The sequence below is a fragment of the Bos grunniens genome, chromosome 3 (assembly GCF_055505025.1).
Source record: "Bos grunniens cultivar Pamir isolate PY7600 chromosome 3, Bosgru_T2T1.0, whole genome shotgun sequence".
Lineage (NCBI taxonomy): Eukaryota > Metazoa > Chordata > Mammalia > Artiodactyla > Bovidae > Bos > Bos grunniens.
Genome location: NC_141167.1, coordinates 31,190,568 through 31,199,325, shown reverse-complemented (window position 1 = coordinate 31,199,325; position 8,758 = coordinate 31,190,568). Strand labels below are relative to the sequence as shown.

Below are 8,758 nucleotides of genomic sequence, written 5' to 3'. Positions count from 1 at the left end.
CAAGCTACTTACTATGTGCTGACATCTGTATTCATTATGGAAGAGGCAATAGAAGGAGACCTCATGAAGCAGAAAATAAGGGTTTAATTTCTATAGCAAATATTTATGAAATACAGTGGCCCCAAGCACTGTGGTAGGCATTAGGAACAAAGGGTTATGGATAAGTAGATAAAATGAAATAGATGAGAGTGCCATAAATGAATTCAAATCAATATATATTTGAATTTACATATTATTATATGAATATAATTATATATATATATGTTCAAGTGAATTCAAGATGATGTCTAATATGTATATATATTCGTATACAAACATACATATATTTATTCATGAATATATTCACACATACATATATTTATGTATATATTCTAAAAGCACCTACCATACCTATTATATCCTCAAAATTGGGTTAACCTCTCTTTGGCATCATCTTTGTCATCCTGAACCCTTGTCACCTCGTTCATACTCCCCTAAAACACACTTTTTTGTACTTTTATTTCACGTTTTACTTTATTTTGTTTTTCAAATAGCCATAGATTAGCTTACATTTGTCATTTTGAATAAGACATATGGGTTGAGATTTCAGTTTCAGTAGAGATGGGAGAGAAATGAATAGTGAATAAATCTAATTTAGGTAAATATTACTGGCAGTTTTTATAGTAATTATTTTTATGAATATAGATTCTAAACAAATCCACTTGAAAGTGCTATTGATTCTTCTCCCTTGGGCAGCCAAGTGGAGACTTTTCTATCTTGCTGCTGCTGCTGCTGCTGCTGCTAAGTCACTTCAGTCGTGTCCGACTCTGTGCGACCCCAGAGATGGCAGCCCACCAGGCTTCCCCGTCCCTGGGATTCTCCAGGCAAGAACACTGGAGTGGGTTGCCATTTCCTTCTCCAAGGCATGAAAGTGAAAAGTGAAAGTGAAGTCGCTCAGTCATTCCCGACTCTTAGCGACCCCATGGACTGCAGCCTACCAGGCTCCTTTGTCCATGGATTTTCCAGGCAAGAGTACTGGAGTGGGGTGCCATTGCATCTTGGTGGAGTAGAAATGAGATAGATTTTAGCTTTAGGGTAAAACTCAAAAGTTACTGAGGCAGAGAGAGCTCTTCCCTGATCCCATTCATGAGGTGAGGTTTCTGTTACATGAAAAGTGTATTTTCTTTTTCAGGCAAGGGTTTATTGGGGCACCTGCTGCAGTAAGAGAGGGTGAGAAAAAAATAACATGTTCACTTGCTTGCTTGCTCACTGAGGTGGGGACGAGCTTATTCTTTATATCAGGTGAGGGTATGGATGTGTCCAAGGCTTGGACCAGAGGGTCAGCTTAGGCGTTTTGCCCACTCTTCTGTAGTGTTAAGTACAGGGGGCATGCTCAATTGAAACTGAGTCTCTAAAAGTCATACAGTGCCATGCAAATTTTAATAATTATTATCTACTATGTAGGGCTTCCCTGGTGGCTCAGATGGTAAAGACTCCACCTGCAATGTGGGAGACCAAGGTTTGATCCCTGGGTTGGGAAGATTCCCTGGAGAAAGGAATGGAAACTTACTCAGTATTCTTGCCTGGTGAATTCCATGGACAGAGGAGCCTGGTGGGCTACAGTCCACGGGGTGGCAAAGAGTCGGATGTGACTGAGTGACTCACATACACACACACACACACACACACACGCACACATACAACCTAGGACATGATAAGCGGGAAATAAAATGGTCAGATACACTTCTGCATATCTTTGGGTTGCTGCTGCTGCTGCTAAGTCGCTTCAGTCGTGTCCGACTCTGTGCGACCCCATAGACGGCAGCCTACCAGGCTCCCCCGTCCCTGGGATTCTCCAGGCAAGAGTGCTGGAGTGGGGTGCTATTGTCTTCTCTGATCTTTGGGTTAGGTCTAGTTTAATTTTAGCCTATGGAAAAGGATGACGTTTTCTTCTTCCCACCATTCGTGGCCAACCACAGGGGACCTCATTAGTGACAAGTTTGTACTTGCCACACCCCTGTTGGCCTAAGTAAGAGGGTCTGAAAATGTACATGGCCTTAGAACAATTCAGACATGGATTTAATAGCATTTAAAGGATAACAACCAGGCAGACATGCCCAGCCTCCCTGAAACTGTCTCTCAATGATCTCATAAGAAATTAACATTTGAGGTAGTGGGAAGTGCATTAGTCTGGGCAGATTGTGCAAATCTTAGTCCTTGATTAAAAGGGGGAGCAAAGGGCCTTGATCCTCCGCATTCCTTGGTCTCTTGTCATTAGCAAGACATTCTGGCTCAAGTTCGATTCAATTTGCAAAAGATTTTTCAAATACTTTAAGAGGCTGTGTTTTCCTCTCTTTCTTTCCCAGGGATCGTGGAGGGTGGTGTGGTTTGCTCGCCATGTGAACTCAAGTGAGTCATTTCAAGTCTCTGAAGCTGCTTCCTCATGTATGAAATGAAACTCAAAATCTCTACCCTGTCTACCTCTGAGGTTGTTTGTGGAACTGAGTCAGCAAAGAGAGAGAAGATTCCTTAAAACTCTGTGGAAATACAAGGATTCTTTATTATCAGGGGTTTCTGGAGGGAGTACAAGGACGGTATGTTGCTGTCTTCACAGATCAACACCAACATTTTCAAAATCAAGTTGACACATACAAATTAATAGTCCCATCTTGGTATGCTCACTGGACAAGAACAAGCAGAGACACTAAAGCACCGGCTGACCTGCTCACCCCGACCCCATCCCACTTCCTGCAAGTGCGTGTTTGTGGTTTTGGACAGCTTGCGCTGAGAAGTGATCAGCTTTGATTTTCTTTCTTTTTTTCCCACACAGCCATAGATTAGCCTACTGTCATTCTGAATAGATATGAAGACTGAAATGTCAATTTTAATAGTGATGGTGAGAGCAAATTAATATACAGTGAATCTGATTGAGCTAAATATTACTGGCAGTAATTTTATCATGATCATTTTTATGACTATAGCGTTCTAAAGAAATAGAACTTGTAGGTTTGTTGGTGGTTCTCTTTCCCGTAGACAGCTAAGCAGAGCGTTTTCCTCTGATCCTGGTGGAGTAGAAAGGTGATAGGTTTTAGCCTATCTTAGGCTAAAATAGAACTCAGGCAATTCTGAGTTCCAACCTTGATCAAATTACTTGATTTCTACTTGTGTATTATAACAGACCACTTTTTTTGTCAAACATTTTTAGGTGCACTTTCATATCTTACAAATCTTATTGCTTGCAGGCCTTCTCACTCTTTGAAACAATGAAATTCAGGGCTTTGGGGAGAAGCCCAGTACCTTTATAAAACAACAGAGCTATTGCTCAATTTTGACTTAATGTTAGGCATCTGAGTCCATAGCAAGTTAAAAGTTTAAGGGGAGTTTTTTGGAGGAAGAATACAGCAGTTAGGATTTGCATTTGGTTTCATGTCACAGAAATCTGGCTAGTAAGACTTTATCCATAGAGTTTTGTTTGGTCCGTTTGTGTGTGTGGGTGTGTGTGTGTTTTCTTACATAACAACAAATCCAGAGGCAGGTAATTCAGAACTAGTGTGGTGGCAACACAATGTTCTTTAGGACCCCATGATGGTTGGTTTTATGTGTGAACTTGGCTAGACTACTATAGACTATAGTCTCCAATTAGTGTTGGGAAGGCATTTCCTAGATGCAATTAAAATCTACAATCAGTTTTCTCTAGGCAAGGAAGATTATCTTAGACAATCTAGGTGGCCCTGATTCGGTCCATTCAGAGCAGATCTTCAAAGCAGAACTGAGGCTTTCCCGAAGAAAGAAAGAATTTCACTATGGATTGCAGCTTTTTCCTGGACCCCAGAGTTTTAGCTCACCTTTCCTGACAAGCTGCCTTACAGGTTTTAGACTTGCCTAGCCTAGACAGTCCCTACCATTACATAAATCAGTCCTTTGCAATCTAGCTCTCTCTCTGTCACCGTCCCCAACCCCCCAAACTAGTTCTGCTTCTCTATGGAACTGTGCCTGATACAGACCCAGACTCCTACCTTTCTCTGTCACCATCTTTAGTGCTTGCAAGTTGGCTACTGCATGGCTGGGCGTCATGCCTACATTCCTGGCAGGAAGAAGGGGAAAAGAAAAAGGACAGAAACCCAAAACAAACACCAGTCAAAGCCTGTTCTCTTTTAACAAGGAAAACCCTGCCCAGAGCTTTCCACTTGTAGCTTATTGGGGAGGACCGAGTCACATGACCAGGACTAGCATAGCAACCTTTGGGTCTGTGGAGGAGAGCACTTTTAACTGGGCACCCTGGGACCCTGGATAAAACAGAGGATCTAGAGTAAGGAAGGACAAGGGAATGGAGATTAGGTTGGCAACTGCAGAGAAGATTTTTAAAATTCCTTTATCACATAAAGAACAAATCCTGAAAGTCTTAGATCGCAGTTTCTTCTGTGATAAGCTATAGAAATATTCCTGGCCCCACCTGAGGCAACCAGGCCTTGAAGTAGAAGAACACATGTGTAGGAAATGAGAGCCCTGAGGCCCATGCCTTCCAACTAGAAAGATTCTGGGAAAAAGAGAGAAATAAGAAAGGCAGGCAGATTGTGCCCTACCTCTCTCTGAACCTCAGCCCAACATAGAGAGAACATTAGGTGTTAGCTGCCTAGTATGTAGGCAGGCCAAGGCACTGCCCTTGGCCTTATATTTAGGACTCTGAAAGGAGCTACAAATTCGAACTCATTGGGATAGAATAGGGAGACAGAGGGATAACCAGAACTAGTTTTTTCCAAGCCATCCATCTCCCCTGTGTGCTATGAACAGGTGACCCAAATTTCCCACATGACCCTGGCAGGCTTGGAAGGTGATTGATTTCAGAGGCAGCAAGCTTGCCTTAGGGGCTTCCCAGCTGGTGCTAGTGGTAAAGGACCCATCTGCCAATGCTGGTAGATATAAGGGACACAGGTTCCATCCCTGGGTTGGAAAGATGTCCTGGAGGAGGGCATGGCAACCCACTCCACTATTCTTGCCTGGAGAATCCCATGGACAGAGGAGCCTGGCGGGCTATGGTCCATAGGACCGCAAAGAGTCAGACATGACTAAAACAACTTAGCATGCACCCAAGCTTGCTGTAGGACCTGCTGTAATGAGTAAGAAAAGCCAGGGCCAGGATGAAGAGCATGGCAGGGACCGGAGGTGAGGCCTTGGCAGAACCTGAAGTGTCAGAGACAAAGGTATGAACAAGTGCCCCAGGACCTTCAGGAGCTGACAGGGGGAATGGGAGGAGGTGGGGAAAGACATAGAGACCTTGAGTTACTTAGCTGTCACCACTGGTAGCAAAGAAGGGCACTGCCCAGACACAGGGGTAGTTGCCAGAAGTAATAGCAGTGGCCAGTCCAGGGAGCAGCTCTAAATGGTCCCTCCACAGAAGAGGGTGACAATGGTCTCAGAGTGTCCAGGTCTCGGTCTGCTGCCGTTGGTCTTTCTCCACTAGATGGGAGCGGGAGAAAAGGGCCAAATATGAGTGACTGAGTCAGTTTCACCCAAAGAAAGCTAACTAACTGCAAAGGACTACTAACTTATTGCATCAGAATGTATGTGCAGCAGACTGCATTAGAATAGTCCTCCCATCCCCACCCAACTCCCCAGGAGATGGAGAGTCACTCATAGTTCAACTCATCAAAGTTAAGGAGAAAATGAACTATATTTCTTCGCACATTAGAATCAGTGTGTAATTTTGCAATCCCCTCCCCCACCATGTAAGATAAAGACAATAACACCTCCTGAGGTGGTTGGGAGAATGTGAATGAATCTCTCCCCCTGTGCAAATGCTCAGGTGAGTCAGGCATGATTAATGGAGTAGCTTAATATTAGTCACCTGTACTGATTGGCAAGCAGGACCTAAACAAAGCAAGGCTTCCTGTCACCCTTGGGATAGCAGAGTAAGGAAGGTGCCCAGGAGCACACATCCCGATCAGATTGTCACATTTTCTACCCCACATGTTCCCCCTCCACCATCACCCATATGTGTTACTTTATTACCTTGTTTCTTTTCCTTCATAGTGCATCACAATACTGTTTATGTATTTTTATTGTTTATTGTACATCTCTAGAAGGGCAAGAGCCATATCTAATTTCCTGAAAACTTAGGTATATTGTAGACATATATTCGGAGAAGGCAATGGCACCCCACTCCAGTACTCTTGCCTGGAAAATCCCATGGACGGAGGAGCCTGGTAGGCTGCAGTCCCTGGGGTCGAGAAGACTCGGACATGACTGCGAGACTTCACTTTCACTTTTCACTTTCATGCATTGGAGGAGGAAATGGCAACCCACTCCAGTGTTCTTGCCTGGAGAATCCCAGGGACGGCGGGGCCTGGTGGGCTGCCGTCTATGGGGTCGCACAGAGTTGGACACGACTGAAGCGACTTAGCAGCAGCAGCAGCAGCAGACATATATTAACTAATTAGTTGATGATGCCATTGCTTTCTTAGAGCCCTATGAAATCCAAGCATGGCCCATCATACGTGGGAGCGTTTTCATCAAAGGTAAAAATAGCTTTCTCGCTGCAGTCACTATCCACTAATATAATTTGCTAATTTTAATTTAGTTTTCAAAACCAATGAAAAATTAGCATTTTAATAAATACCAACTTTGAAGTATTTATGAATTGAGATTCAAATATGTGATGATCTATTTATTCTTATGTAAAATGCCTGTTTTTTTTAATACATTTACAATGCCAATGTAACATGAAACCAAAATATACCACTTCCAAGAAATCCATATCTAACCTCGCTTTCATTGTGATCTGTTTTCTACATTCTTTCATTACTCTTAGTGTTTTTTGTAGGGGAATGAAGCTCTCCTATTAACCTCAGTTCAGTGCAGTTCAGTTGCTCAGTCGTGTCTGACTCTTTGCGACCCCATGAACGGCTGCACACCAGGCCTCCCTGTCTATCACCAACTCCCAGAGTCCACGCAAACCCATGTCCATTGAGTCGGTGATGCCATCCAACTATCTCATTCTCTGTCGTCCGCTTCTCCTCCTGCCCTCAATCTTTCTCAGCATCAGGGTCTTTTCAAACGAGGCAGCTCTTCGCATCAGGTGGCCAAAGTATTGGAGTATCAGCTTCAGCATCAGTTCCTTCCAATGAATATTCAGGACTGATCTCCTTTAGGATGGACTGATTGGATCTCCTTGCAGTCCAAGGGACTCTCAAGAGTCTTCTCCAACACCACAGTTCAAAAGCATCAATTCTTCGGTGCTCAGCCTTCTTTATAATCCAACTCTCACATCCATACATGACCACTGGAAAAACCATAGCCTTGACTAGAGGGACCTTTATTGGCAAAGTAATGTCTCTGCTTTTCAATATGCTATCTAGGTTGGTCATAACTTTCCTTCCAAGGAGTAGGTGTCTGTTAATTTCATTGTTGCAATCACCATCTGCAGTGATTTTGGAGCCCAGAAAAATAAAGTCTGGCACTGGTTCCACTGTTTCCCCATCTATTTGCCATGAAGTGATGGGACCAGGTGCCATGATCTTAGTTTTCTGAATGTTGAGCTTTAAGCCAACTTTTTCACTCTCCTCTTTCATTTTCATTAAGAGGCTCTTTAGTTCTTCACTTTCTGCCATAAGGGTGGTGTCATCTGAATATCTGAGGTTATTGATATTTCTCTCAGAAATCTTGATTCCAGCTTGTGCTTCCTCCAGCCCAGCGTTTCTCATGATGTACTCTGCATATAAGTTAAATAAGCAGGGTGACAATATACAGCCTTGACGTACTCCTTTTTCTATTTGGAACCAGTCTGTTGTTCCATGTCCAGTTCTCATTGTTGCTTCCTGACCTGCATACAAATTTCTCAAGAGGCAGGTCAGGTGGTCTGGTATTCCCATCTCTTTCAGAATTTTCCACAGTTTATTGTGATCCACACAGTCAAAGGCTTTGGCATAGTCAATAAAGCAGAAATAGATGTTTTTCTGGAACTCGCTTGCTTTTTCCATGATCCAGTGGATGTTGGCAATTTGATCTCTGGTTCCTCTGACTTTTCTAAAACCAACTTGAACATCTGAAGTTCACAGTTCACGTATTACTGAAGCCTGCCTTGGATAATTTTGAGCATTACTTTACAAGCGTGTAGGATGAGTGCAATTGTGTGGTAGTTTGAGCATTCTTTGACATTGCCTTTCTTTGGGATTGGAATGAAAACTGACCTTTTCCAGTCCTGTGGCAACTGCTGAGTTTTCCAAATTTGCTGGCATATTGAGTGCAACACTTTCACAGCATCATCTTTCAGGATTTGAAATAGCTCAACTGGAATTCCATCACCTCTACTCGCCTTGTTCATAGTGATGCTTCCTAAGGCCCACTTGATTTCACATTCCAGGATGTCTGGCTCTAGGTGAGTGAGCACACCATTGTGATTATCTGTGTCATGAAGATCTTTTTTGTACAGTTCTTCTGTGTATTCTTGCCACCTCTTCTTAATATCTTCTGCTTCTGTTAGATCCCTACCATTTCTGTCCTTTATTGAGCCCATCTTTGCATGAAATGTTTTCTTGGTATCTCTAATTTTCTTGAAGAGATCTCTAGTCTTTCCCAATCTATTGTTTTCCTCTATTTCTTTGCATTGATCATTGAAGAAGGCTTTCTTGTCTCTCCTTGCTATTCTTTGGAACCCTGATTTCAAATAGGTATATCTTTCCTTTTCTCCTTTGCTTTTTACTTCCCTTCTTTTCACAGTTATTTGTAAGGCCTCCTCAGACAGCCATTTTGCTTTTTTGCATTTCTTTTTCTTGGGGATGGT

General features: G+C 43.0%; 1 long non-coding RNA gene across 1 annotated transcript; it reads right to left on the bottom strand.

Annotated features, from left to right (window-relative positions):
* Nucleotides 1-644: 644 nt before the first annotated feature.
* On the bottom strand, nucleotides 645-4,352 carry LOC147375420 (uncharacterized). The gene is made up of 2 exons (XR_015161546.1): nucleotides 3,996-4,352; nucleotides 645-3,041 (listed from the first exon to the last, which is right to left on the bottom strand). It is a non-coding gene; the product is annotated as an uncharacterized LOC147375420 (long non-coding RNA).
* Between the last annotated feature and the right edge of the window lie 4,406 nt (nucleotides 4,353-8,758).